Source organism: Petaurus breviceps, unplaced genomic scaffold, assembly GCF_028583685.1.
Source record: "Petaurus breviceps papuanus isolate PSGF00001 unplaced genomic scaffold, PetGlider_PUasm1.0 76, whole genome shotgun sequence".
In the NCBI taxonomy this organism is placed as follows: Eukaryota; Metazoa; Chordata; class Mammalia; order Diprotodontia; family Petauridae; genus Petaurus; species Petaurus breviceps.
The window spans coordinates 30,894,917-30,907,871 of NW_027186473.1; the positions used below are offsets into that span (position 1 = coordinate 30,894,917).

A 12,955-nucleotide genomic window follows, 5' to 3' on the forward strand; every position below is an offset into this window, starting at 1 on the left:
CAGGGCCAGAGCAGGCCTCAGGGGATTGAATCACTTGCAGCTTTGGTGTTTTCCAGACTTCTCAACCCACAAATGCCAAAGACAGCATAGAAGGTAAGCAGGAAAACTGTGAGATCTGGGTGAGAGTGGAGCAGGTCTGGCCCCAGCCCTGAGGCAGCAGAAGTGACAGCATCAGTGGCTGATTCAGGATTTCCATACCCACAGATGGTGTGGGGATTGAGTAGTTGTTTAGAGGGCAATTATAGGTATCTCTTTGCTGGAGATGAGGCAAGATTCTCTTGCTTTGCCCTGCTGGGATCTGGGTTATGGTCCTGGGCAGCAGTCTTGGGGAGGAGGAGCACTGGTGTGACAGAGATTGTGGCAGCTGTGGAGAGGAAATCCTCCTCACAGTTTCAAGGCAGAAAAGAGTACTTCTGGTCACTCACATATCAGAGCACAAGCCAGGAGAGAAGTAAAGATGTCTTCTTTGATCATATGACTTTGGAAGAGATGAAAATTTACAGAAAATCCCTGAAGCTTGGGATGGTACATCAGCCCCCACCAGAAGAGGAGTCCTACCATAACAAAAAGTTAGAAAGTGAAGTATCTGGCTGGCAAAATGGGCAAACAGTATGAAAAACCTCAGACTATAAAATCTTGCTTTGGTGGCAAAGAAGATAAAAATATTCATCCGGAAGAAGACAATGAAGTTAATGCTCCTACATCAAAAGCCTCCAAGTAATATATAAAATGATCACAGGCCACGGAAGAGCTCAAAAAGGATTTTGAAAATCAAGTAAGCAAAGTAGAGGAAAAGTTGGGAAGAGAAATGAGACTGATGTAAGAAAATCATAAAAAATGAGTCAACAACTGTAATGATCCTTGGTTTTCTAGCAGAGTCTTACCTTTCCCAGGTCTTCAGTGCGCAATCTGGCTATGTCCTCCTTGTTCACATAAAGGAAAAGTGAAATAGTTGAAATGGAAAGAGGCACAGCTTTATTGGCAGGACAAGCATGTTGTTACATATCTCCCTCCATGCTTTCTAGCGCCCTCATGCTTCAACCCTTAAATCCCCAAAGTACACTTGCAGAGTTCATGGACAGCTCAAGAGGGAAGGTAGGGGGAGCAAATCAGACAACAGGCAGGCTGTGTCCATAACAGCTTTCATATTCCTGTACACTTACCCTTAGTCCCCAAGATAAAATCTCAGGGTAACAGGGTGCATTGCGTGACAGCACACAATCTGGACACCTCGGCACTTCCTAGAGTTTGGGGTGCCTTAACTACAGATGAGATCAGTACATATTGCTCATTGCTCTGTATCCTGTTACATCAGACCTCAACTCAGAGAGGCTGCCTGAGAACCAAAGAGGGGCTACAGGCCCCAACAAACAGATTACTAGTAGAGACCCCAAAAAAGAGACTGAAGAAAATAATACTTTAAAAAAAATAGACCAACCCAAATGGCAAAAGAAGTCCAAAAAGTCAATGAGGAGAAAAATGTCTTAAAAAGCAAAGTTAGCCAAAAGGAAAAGGAGGTCTAAAAGCTCATTGAAGAAAATAATTCTTTTTTTCAGACACATATATATATTTGAATATTTGATTTTAAAACTTTCAATTCCAGATTCATTCCCTTCTCCCCCTGCCACCCAGCCCCACTGGGAAGACAAGCAGGTCAGTATAGGTTGTACATGTGCAGCTAATGCAAAACAATAACGTAGTAGATATATTGTAAAAGACTGATTATATTTCCCTCCCTCCTATCCCACCTCCCACTTGTTCTACTCTCTACTTTGATCCTCTCCCTTTTCAAAAGTGAGTGCTTCCAACTTCCCTCCCCCCCCAGCCTGCCCTCCCTTTCATCATCCCCCCTCTCATCCCCTTCCCCCCCTATTCTCCTGGAGGGTGAGATCCCCTATTTAGTGCGTATTTCACTCCCTCCTCAAGCCAGATTCAATGGGAATAAGGTTGACCCATTCCCTTTTGCCTTCCTATTCTTCCCCTCCATTGTAACCATTTTCCCTTGCCTCTTCTGTATGAGATAGTTTTCCCCAAACTGTCTCTCCCCATCTCCTCTCATTATATTCCTCTCACCTCTTAATTTCACCTTTTAAGTATCATCCCTTCCTGTTAAATTGGTCCTGTGCCCTCTATCTATGTATACCTGTAAATATATATACACACATTCACATATGTATTCATATGCCCATAAACCCTCACACACACACATATATATATATATATATATATAATCCCTTCAACTACTGAGAAAAGTTTCATAAAATACAATTATTTTTTTTTCCATGTAGGAATATTAATAGTTCAACTTTGATAAGTTCCTTATGATTTATTTTCCCTGTTTACCTTCTCATGCTTCTCTTGCTTCTTGTATCTGAATGTCAAATTTTCTATTCAACTCTGGTTTTTTCAGCAAGAATGCTTGAAAGTCCTCTATTCCACTGAATGACCAAATTTTCCCCTGAAACATGATACTCAGTTTTGCTGGGTAGATGACTCTTGGTTTTAGTCCCAGCTCCCTTGACCTCCGGAATATCACATTCCAAGCCCTTCAATCCCTCAATGTAGAAGCTGCCAGATCCTGGGTTATTTTGGTTGTGTTTCCACAATATTCAAATTGTTTCTTCCTGGCTGCTTGTAATATTCTCTCCTTAATCGGGGAATTCCGGAACCTGGCTATAATATTCCTAGGAGTTTTCTTTTTGGGATCTTTTTCAGGAGGTGATTTGTGGATTCTTTCAACCTCTATTTTGCCCTCTGGTACTAAAACATCAGGGCAGTTCTTTGAGAACTTCCTGGAGGATGCTTTCAAGGTTCTTACTTTGGTCATGGCTTTCAGGTAGTCCAATAATTTTTAAGTTATCTCTCCTGGATCTATTTTCCAGGTCAGTGGTTTTTCCCATGAGATATTTCACATTGCCTTCTATTCTTTCATTTGTTTGGATCTGTTTAACAGCATCTTGATTTCTCATAAGGTCATTAGCTTCCATTTGCTCCAATCTAATTCTGAAGTAATGATTCTCCTCATTGAGCTTTTGGGATTCTTTTTCCATCTGGCAAATTCAACTTTTTAAGGCGTTCTTCTCCTCATTGCTTTTTTGAGCCTCCTTTGCCATTTCAGTGAGTCTGTTTTGTAAGGTATTATTTTCTTCAGTCAGGCTGTTGACTCTCATTTCATAATTTTCTTGCATCATTCTCATTTCTCTTCCCAATTTTTCCTCCACTTCTCTTATCTGCTTCTTAAGGTCCTCTATGGCCTGTAACCAGCTTGTATTTTCCTTTGAAGCTTTTGGTGCAGGAGTTCTGACTTCACTGTTTTCCTCCTGTTCCATGCCTTGCTCCTTTTGTCCCCAAAATAGGACTGTAACTTTGGAATCTTCTGTCTGCTTTACTTCCTTTGCCTGCTCATTTTGCCACTCAATTATTTGACTTTTGGGCTTTTTGCCACAGTAGGACTCTGCCACCATACAGGGGAGTTTTCGTCCCAAACGCTGGGGTTTTCTCAGTTGCCAGAGGTATTAGATGGGTGCCCTCTCTGATGTCTCCACACGCTCTGGCAAGCTGGACACACACCCCAGGACCTCCACCCTAGACTGCAATGCAGATCCAAGCAAGTTAAAGCAAGAGCAATTACCCCTCACACTGGTGCTTGGTTTCCCTACACTCTGCAGGCCAGGAGCTGAAGCCGCCACTTGGCGCTGGTTGGCTGTGCCTGCGTCTCAGCAGTTTCTTGCCCCGAGGGTAGAAGCTGCGCACTCCCACTTACTGGGTCCCAAAGTCCAAACTGCACTGGCCTCTCACCTTGTCCTTTGAATCTATGTATTGATAAATCTGGAAAGGGCCACAGCTGCTGCTGATCTGGAGTCCCTCTGGCTGGCGGCTGGTTAGGCCCACCCTGGGGCTAAAGCCTGGGTGTGGGGCTGGGCTCGGCTCCCAGAGCACTGTGCTGGCCGATTCCTGCCGGCCTGCTGGGCTGTCCTCCACTGGAGGTTAGCTTCTCTGTGTCATTTTGTGGGTTCTGTCCCTCCAAAGTTTGTTTAGAATCCCCTTTTTACATGGATTGGGGAAGGTAAAAGCCGGAGCCATGGGAAGGTCATGCTTCTACTCCAAGAAAATAATTCTTTAAAAAATTAGAATGGAACAAATGGAAGCTAATGACATTGTGAGAAATTACGAAATTATAAAACAGAACCAAAAGAATGGAAAAAAAAATGAAGACTATGTGAAATATCTCATTGGAAAAAAAAAAAAAAACACTTACCTGGAAAGAGATACAGGGCAGATAATTTAAAAATTCTTGGACTACCTAGAAGCCATGATCTAAAAAAGAACCTAGACATTATCTTTTAAGAAATTATCAAGAAAAACTGCACTGATATTCTAGAACCAGAGGGTAAAATAGAAATTGAAAGAATTCATTGATTGCCTCTTGCAAAGGAAAAAAATTCCTAGGAATATTATATCCAAATTCCAGATTTCCTAGGTCAAGGAGAAAATGCTTCAAGCAGTCAGAAATAAATAATTTTAATATTATTGAAATACAATCAGAATAATACCAGTTCTATTAGCTTCTACCTTAAGGGATCAGAGGGCTTAGAATATGATATTCTGGAGGCCAAAGAAACTAGAATTAAAACCAAAAATCATCTCCTTAGGAAAACTGAGTATAATACTTCAGGGGAAAAAATAGAAATTCAATGATATAGAGGACTTTCGAACATTCTTGGTGAAAAACCAGGGCTAAATAGAAAATTTGATATTCAAATACAATAATCAAAAGAGATATGAAAAGGTAAATAGGAAAGTGAAATCATAAGGAACTTATTAGAGTTGTACTGTTTACATTCCTACATAGAAAGATGATATTTGTATCTCATGAGAACTTTCTTGTTATTAGAGTAATTGGAGAGAACATTTTATATATATGTGTGTGCGTATGTATATATACACACACACACACACATATATATGTATATATATATAAACATACATACACACATACATACATACAGAGAGAGAGACAGAAGGAACAATATGAGTTTAATATAAAGGGATGATATCTAAAAATAAAATTAAGGGGTGAGAGAAGAATATATTGGGAGGAGAAAAGGAGAGATAGAATGAACTAAATTATCTCACATAAAAGAGGCAAGAAAAAGCTTTTAAAATGGAGGTGAAGAAGGGGAAGTTGAGAGGGAAAGAGTAAATCTTACTCTCATTGAATTTGGCTTAAGGAGGGAATAACATACTCACTCAATTGGGTATCTTACCCTACAGGAAAGTAGAGGCAAAGGGGATAAGGGGGATGATATAAGAGAGGGCAGATTGGGAGAGCAGATCGTCAGAAGCAAAAATTTTTTAAAAAGGCCAGGGTTAAAGGAGAAAATAGAAAAAATGGGGGGGGGGGAAGAACAGAATGGAGGGACATAAAGTTAATCTTTCACAACATGACTATTATGGAAGTGTTTTGTGTAACTACACATATGTAACCTATACTGAATTGCTTGCCTTTTCAATGAGGGTGGGTAGGAAGGAAGAAGGGAGAAGATTTGGAACTCAAAAGTTTAAAAATAAATGGTAAAAGCTGCTTTTACATGCATGCAAAATAAGATATACAGGCAATGGGGTGTAGAAACATTTCTTGTGCTACAAGAAAGTAAGGGGGAATGGGATAAGGGTTGGAGGAGGGTAGGTGATAGAAAGGAGGTCAGACTCGGGGAAGGTGTTCTCAGAAGGGATGCCATCTCAGGGCAGGGGGAATGGGAGAGATGAGGAGAAAATTTGGAACTCAAATTCTTGTGAAAATGAATGTTGAAACCAAAAAATTAATTAATTAATTAAAAAAATAAGGGATTCCCTTACTCCCTTTAAAGGAAAGAGGAAATGGTATTCTTTGTCCACATATTGTTCAAATGGGGTATAGAGAAAATTATGGGCAAGAACATAATTGGTAGCTAGATTCAGTTTTTAAGATTTCTATTTCTAGTGAGTCAGCTGTGTCCTTTGTGAAGTTTTTCCTTTAGACTTCAAAAGATTATAAACTAAAGACATGGCAGTATAGAATAAGGATGGGTTGAGTATGTCTGAAATAAGTATAACTGAACTGAAACATGAATAGGCATTCTTCAACTCTAAAAATGTTCTTAATTAATAAATGTTTTTCTTTATATTGTCTTAAAATCTGTTAGTGGAGTGCTCAATGTTTTAATAGTTTTGTAGCTCTGCTTCCTATCAATATGTGAAAATGAAAGATACAAGGAAAACAAAGTCATCAGAACAACTTTACTGAACCCATTTAGTAATTAGGGTTATTACCATGCTGTACAGCTAGACTTCAGAATGCTGTTTTATTCCTGTTCTTAACATTGGTAAAGGAGACCTCAGAATTAAATATTTAGTGTTTTTGGCGATATTAACAAGTACAATGTTATAATTTCTTTTTAAAATATTCTAATACAAAAGTACTAATCTTAAAATTTAAATACTTTGTTCATAAAAACACACATTTAATTTTATTGAATGAATGAATGAGAAAGCATTTATTAAGCAATTACTATATGAAAAACACTGTGGTAAATATTAATTATACTAGTTGAAAAGCAACACAATCCCTGTTCTTGAAGAGCTCACATTCTAATAGGAGGCAAAACACACACACACCACACACACACACACACACACACACACACAATTTGACCATGACAAGGAATTAGTGGTGATAACTTTATTTTATAAATCTTTAATAATTTGATCTACGAAGAAAGACAGGAGCCATATCATTTGCAAAAGAAGTTGCCTAGGGGGGCGGAGCCAAGATGGCAGAGTAGAAGCAAGACCTTCCCGCAGCTCCGGCTTCCACCCTCCCCAATCCATGTAAAAAGGGGACTCTAAACAAACTTTGGAGCTGCAGAACCCACAAAATGACACAGAGAAGCTAACCTCCCATTGAGGACAGCCCGGCAGGCCGGCAGGAATCGGCCAGCACAGCACTCTGGGAGCTGAGCCCAGCACCACGCAAAGGCTTTAGCCCCAGGGCGGGCCTGACCAGCCACCTGCCAGAGGGACTCCAGATCAGCAGCAGCTGTGGCCATTTCCAGATTTGTCAATACATACATGCGAAGGACAAGGTGAGAGGCCAGTGCAGTCTGGACTTTGGGACCAGTAAGTGGGAGTGCGTGGCTTTTACCCCCGGGGCGAGAAACCGCTGAGATGCCAGCACAGCCTGCCAGCACCACGTGGCAGCTTCAGCTCCTGGCCTGCAGAGTGTAGGGGGACCAAGCACCAGTCTGAGGGGTAATCGCTCTTGCTTTAACCTGCTTGGATCTGGATTGCAGTCTATGGTGGAGGTCCTGGGGTGTGGGTCCAGCTTGCCAGAGTGTGTGGAGACCTCAGAGAGGGCACCCATCTAATACCTCCGGCAGCTGAGAAAACCCCAGCGTTTGGGACGAAAACTCCCCCATCTGGTGGCAGAGTCCTACTGTGGCAAAAAGCCCAAAAGTCAAATCATTGAGTGGCAAAATGAGCAGGCAGAGGAAACAAAGAAGACAGAAGATTCCAACATTACATTCCTATTTTGGGGATAAGAAGGAGCAAGGCATGGAACAGGAGGAAAACAGTGAAGTCAGAACTCCTGCACCAAAAGCTTCAAAGGAAAATACAAGCTGGTTACAGGCCATAGAGGACCTTAAGAAGCAGATAAGAGAAGTGGAGGAAAAATTGGGAAGAGAAATGAGAACAATGCAAGAAAATTATGAAATGAGAGTCAACAGCCTGACTGAAGAAAATAATACCTTAAAAAACAGACTGACTGAAATGGCAAAGGAGGCTCAAAAAGGCAATGAGGAGAATAACGCCTTAAAAAGTCAAATTTGCCAGATGGAAAAAGAATCTCAAAAGCTCACTGAAGAGAATCATTGCTTCAGAATTAGATTGGAGCAAGTGGAAGCTAATGACTTTATGAGAAATCAAGATGCTGTCAAACAGATCCAAACAAATGAAAGAATAGAAGGCAATGTGAAATATCTCATGGGAAAAACCACTGACCTGGAAAATAGATCCAGGAGAGATAATTTAAAAATTATTGGACTACCTGAAAGCCATGACCAAAGTAAGAACCTAGAAAGCATCCTCCAGGAAGTTCTGAAAGAAAACTGCCCTGACGTTTTAGAACTAGAGGGCAAAATAGAGGTTGAAAGAATCCACCGATCACCTCCTGAAAAAGATCCTAAAAAGAAAACTCCTAGGAATATTATAGCCAGTTTCCGGAATTCCCCGATTAAGGAGAGAATATTACAAGCAGCCAGGAAGAAACAATTTGAATATTGTGGAAACACAATCAGGATAATCCAGGATCTGGCAGCTTCTACACTGAGGGATCCAAGGGCCTGGAATGTGATATTCCAGAATGCACAGGAGCTGGGATTAAAACCAAGAGTCACCTACCCAGCCAAACTGAGTATCATGTTTCAGGGGAAAATATGGTCATTCAGTGGAATAGAGGACTTTCAAGCATTCTTGCTGAAAAAACCAGAGTTGAATAGAAAATTTGACATTTAGATACAAGAAGCAAGAGAAGCATGAGAAGGTAAACAGGGAAAAGAAATCATAAGGAACCTATCAAAGTTGAACTATTTTTTTTTTGAAGCACTCGGGGTTGGGTGATTTGCTCAGGGTTGTATGGCCAGTTGTTGTTTCTGGGTGTGGTACTGGGTGTCTGGGCCTGGATTTGATCTGGGTCGTCCTGGCACTGCAGCCAGTGCTCTTGCTCGCTGAGCCACCTGGCCAAAAGTTGAACTATTAACATTCCTACATGGAAAAACAATAATTGTAACTTATGAAACTTTTCTCAGTAGTTGAAGGGATTAGAAATATATATATATATATATGAGGGTATGCGGGCACATGAATACATATGTGAATGTGTGTATATACTTTTACAGATATACATAGATAGAGGGCACGGGACCAATTTAACAGGAAGGGATGATACTTAAAAGGTGAAATTAAGAGTTGAGAGGAATATTATGAGAGGAGATGGGGAGAGATAGAGTGGGACAAACTATCTCATACAGAAGAGGCAAGGGGAAATGGTTACACTGGAGGGGAAGAATAGGAAGGCAAAAGGGAATGGGTCAACCTTATTCCCATGGAATTTGGCTTGAGGAGGGAATGAAATACACACTAAATAGGGTATCTCACCCTCCAGAAGAGTAGAGGGGGAAGGGCTGAGAGGGGGGATGATGGAAGGGAGGGCAGGCTGGGGGCTAGGGAAGTTGGAAGCACCCACTTTTGAAAAGGGACAAGATCAAAGTAGAGAATAGAAGAAGTGGAAGGTGGGATAGGAGGGAGGGAAATATAGTCAGTCTTTTATAGTACATCTACTACATTATTGTTTTGCATTAGCCGCACATGTACAACCTATACTGAACTGTTTGTCTCCCCAGTGGGGATGGGTGGCAGGGGGGGAAGGGAATGAATCTGGAATTGAAAGTTTTAAAATCAAATATTCAAATATATATATATATATATATATATACATATATGTGTGTGTATAAAAAATATTAAATGGAGTGTTGTACCTGGAAAAAAAAATAAAAAATAAAAAATGTTTGCTTTAAAAAAAAAAAAAGTTGCCTAGCTGCATTCCTAAAAGTGTTGCTTCTCTGGATGATGTCTGTAAAGGCCATTTAGAGAGCAAGACTAATGGTCTTTTTTTAGTTTGAAAATCAAATAAAAAGAGATCCCTACATACTACATATTGACTTAGAAATCCACAGATTAATATTATGGATGTCATATTTCATTTTTATTAATTTTTGTTAAACATTTCTCCATTACATTTTATTCTGGCTTAGGTACATATTAAGCATTTAATAAATGCTTTATTCATCTATTATATATCTCCACACATCAGCAGCCAGGTCCTATGTGTTGCCCTGGCTGCAAATACTCCTCACCTGCTTGTCAAAGCTCTGCTGACATAGCCTTTAAGAATCCAGGATTGTGTCTACACCACCAGTTAATTAGACAAGGTATAAGCATTTATGAAGTGTCCAATATATTCCAGTCACTGTTATGTCCTAGGAATACAAAGAAAGGCACAAGACAGTCCCATTCACACCATGATAAGGATTCATACTAGTATTTAATAGAATAACATAGTCATTTTATAGCTGTGAAGTAGAAATGGCAAAAAGTCATGAAGAAGAAAATGAATATTCTTGTGTACTATGATTTTTTCATCCATTAATTGCATATTGAAACAGGTTTTCAATAGGGCCAATAATCAAAGTGAATATTCCATTGCTTATAAATCAGGCCCTGCTACCTGTCCTTCTTCCTAGACCATTCCTTCACGAAGTAATAATAAAAAAAAAAAATATGGCGCCTTATATGATGTTTATCAAGTGTAACCTGAGTTACAAAACCCATTGGTATGGGACTCGGCACTAATGGAAATCAATGCCATGCATACCTGGTTGAGATCTGGGGATACGTTATAAAAAAGAGATCTTTAGAATCTGCAGTTACCTTGGATACTTCTGGCTTCCTGTTCTAAGAGAGGAAATGGAGGATGCCAACCCCAGTTGAGATTCCTGAAAGGGTAATAGACTCTGGAAAATCTGGAAAGAAGTCAACATGACAGGAGTCAGTTTGCTACAGTATTGAGCCAAGGAATTTTCCTATCTGGGTATATTGGGATTCTTTTTCTTGCTTAAGCTATCTCCCAAATGAGAGACCTCCTTTCTGTATTATATAGTATACATTTTCATATGTATATTCACTCTGATTTCTGTTTTGATTGAGTAAATTAGTTCTTTCCTATTTACTGCATTATAGAACTAATGTCTGGTAGGGAAAGCCTTGGATATAAATTTTGGGGATTTCTTTTTAACTATTAATGAATATATACTTAACTTGAACCTGAAAAACCCATCTTCTAGACTAATATGTGTCTCAGATAGATATAATTATACCCCGGGACAACTCTCTTTATGGACAGCATAGTGGTTAGCCTCTGTATCCTCTAACTCTCATTTTGCATCCTGGCTAAATGTCTCCCTTGGAGAAGAGTGAGGGGAAAAAGAAACTAGAAATAACTATTTTGGCTTTCTTTGAGCCACTCATCAATTTTATATTACATCCCATATATAATAATGCAGTGGGAGTGCATATTTACCTCCCCCACTTTATGCCATTTCTCTCTGGGAGAATAGAATAATTAGATGTATAGCATAGTCCAATTCCTATAGAACACAGTTTTGTTTCCAAGTACACATTACACATTGGGATTAAATTCCAGGAATTCTGGCTTATTGGGGCTTCCTTGATGGGCTAGTTGACTTCCCTATCCTTCTTGGAATTGTGGTTTCAAGGTCACCATGTCTTAAACTCTCAGGTCCTTTGGGGATCACCTCCAGCACCTGAAACTAAGGAGGAAAAATAATTCAGAAAAGAAACAAATACTTCAGGGCATTTTTCAGAATGATTGTAAAAGAGGTAAAACAGAGGAAGGAAGTCATTTCTTTCTCACCAGTTCAGATCATGGTTCCTGCACTTTAGGTAAATTGTGATATTTATACTCTGAGATATCAGATAACAGAAAAAAAGAAAGCAGAAAAAAGTGGAGGAAATATAGTAAAAAATTCTTGTCAGTTGTCAAAGGAGCCTACCCTAATCCACAAGGTAGGGAATACAGAGTCCTCTCTTTACATGTCCATACAAACCCAGAGTGTACTAATTTTTGAAATTTTGTAATGAAGATTTGTTATAGATTGGACAAAATATGAAGCATATTCTGAAATCTCTTTCTTTGGAGGGGAAGGCTATACTCAGAGACACTCTTAATATGTGTGACCTTTGATTTCACTTCTCAGTGGGTCTCAGTTTCTTCATTTATAAACTAAGGGGAATGAACTAGATAATTTATAAGGTGCTTTCCTATCATAGCAGGAGTCCTAAATTTGGAATCAGATGACTTGAGTTTGAATGCTTTTTCTGCTACATACTAAAAGTAAATTATCTGGTAAGTGGGCTCATAAGATTATAGCCATAAGAAGGGAAAGGACATCTCTTCTTAGAATTATTTTTGTTTCCCCTCTAAATCTATGATCTCAAGAGGTTAGTCTCCTATTTAAAACCCTCAAAGAACTGTCACCACTTACCTTTATATTCTTATATCGAGCTTGAGCTTATATCATCCCATCATATATGCTCCAACTGAGAAATATCAATCACTGATACTCAGACATATCTTCCTTCTCTAAATCTAGAATGTTCTTCCTTCCGGTCCTTCTTTTTATTATATCAGCAAATTTAAATTGTACCTATATGCAAAGAAGAATTCAAAGATTCCTCCAGGTCACTTCACTGACATTACTAGAAATCATTGTTTTTCTTCCACAGATCTTGCAGAATATTTTGTTTGTTCCACTTTTATGTGTTTATCTTTTTATATTTCCACAGGAAAATGACAAAATACTATTTCATTTGAAAATAGTATATGTGTATTTCAACTATTTATTATTTCTAAGAAAGGAAATAATCAAATTTTTATTTTCCCCCAGTAACCACTCTTATATGAGATGTACTGTAAAATATGCAAGTAGAAACAAGGCATGATTTAAATGGGCCAATTGTGTGAACTTAGTCCTCGAAGTAATGATGGTTTATCTTGTCATTAAGTTTAAAGTTTACCTTAAATGATCCCCAAGCAGATTATGTATATAGGCCATCTAAATAAAGTGTAAAAAAAGGTAATTTGTAGAAACCTTTAATCAATAAATAAGTATTTATTAGAACATATCAGAGATAGAAATTGAACTAAGATCTTATCCCACATCTTTAGGAAATGCTTATTTCCCCCCAAATGTTCAGGCATTCATGTGTTCACAGGCTACTCACTGTCTCATAGTATAGCCATTTCACACCCTATTTTTTTAGAAGAAAACAAGACTTA

The 12,955-nt window shown here is 39.0% G+C and overlaps 1 pseudogene; it reads left to right on the forward strand.

Annotated features, from left to right (window-relative positions):
* The first annotated feature begins 598 nt into the window (after positions 1-598).
* LOC138174931 (protein spire homolog 2-like) overlaps positions 599-12,955 on the forward strand; it is a 35,920-nt pseudogene continuing 23,563 nt past the window's right edge.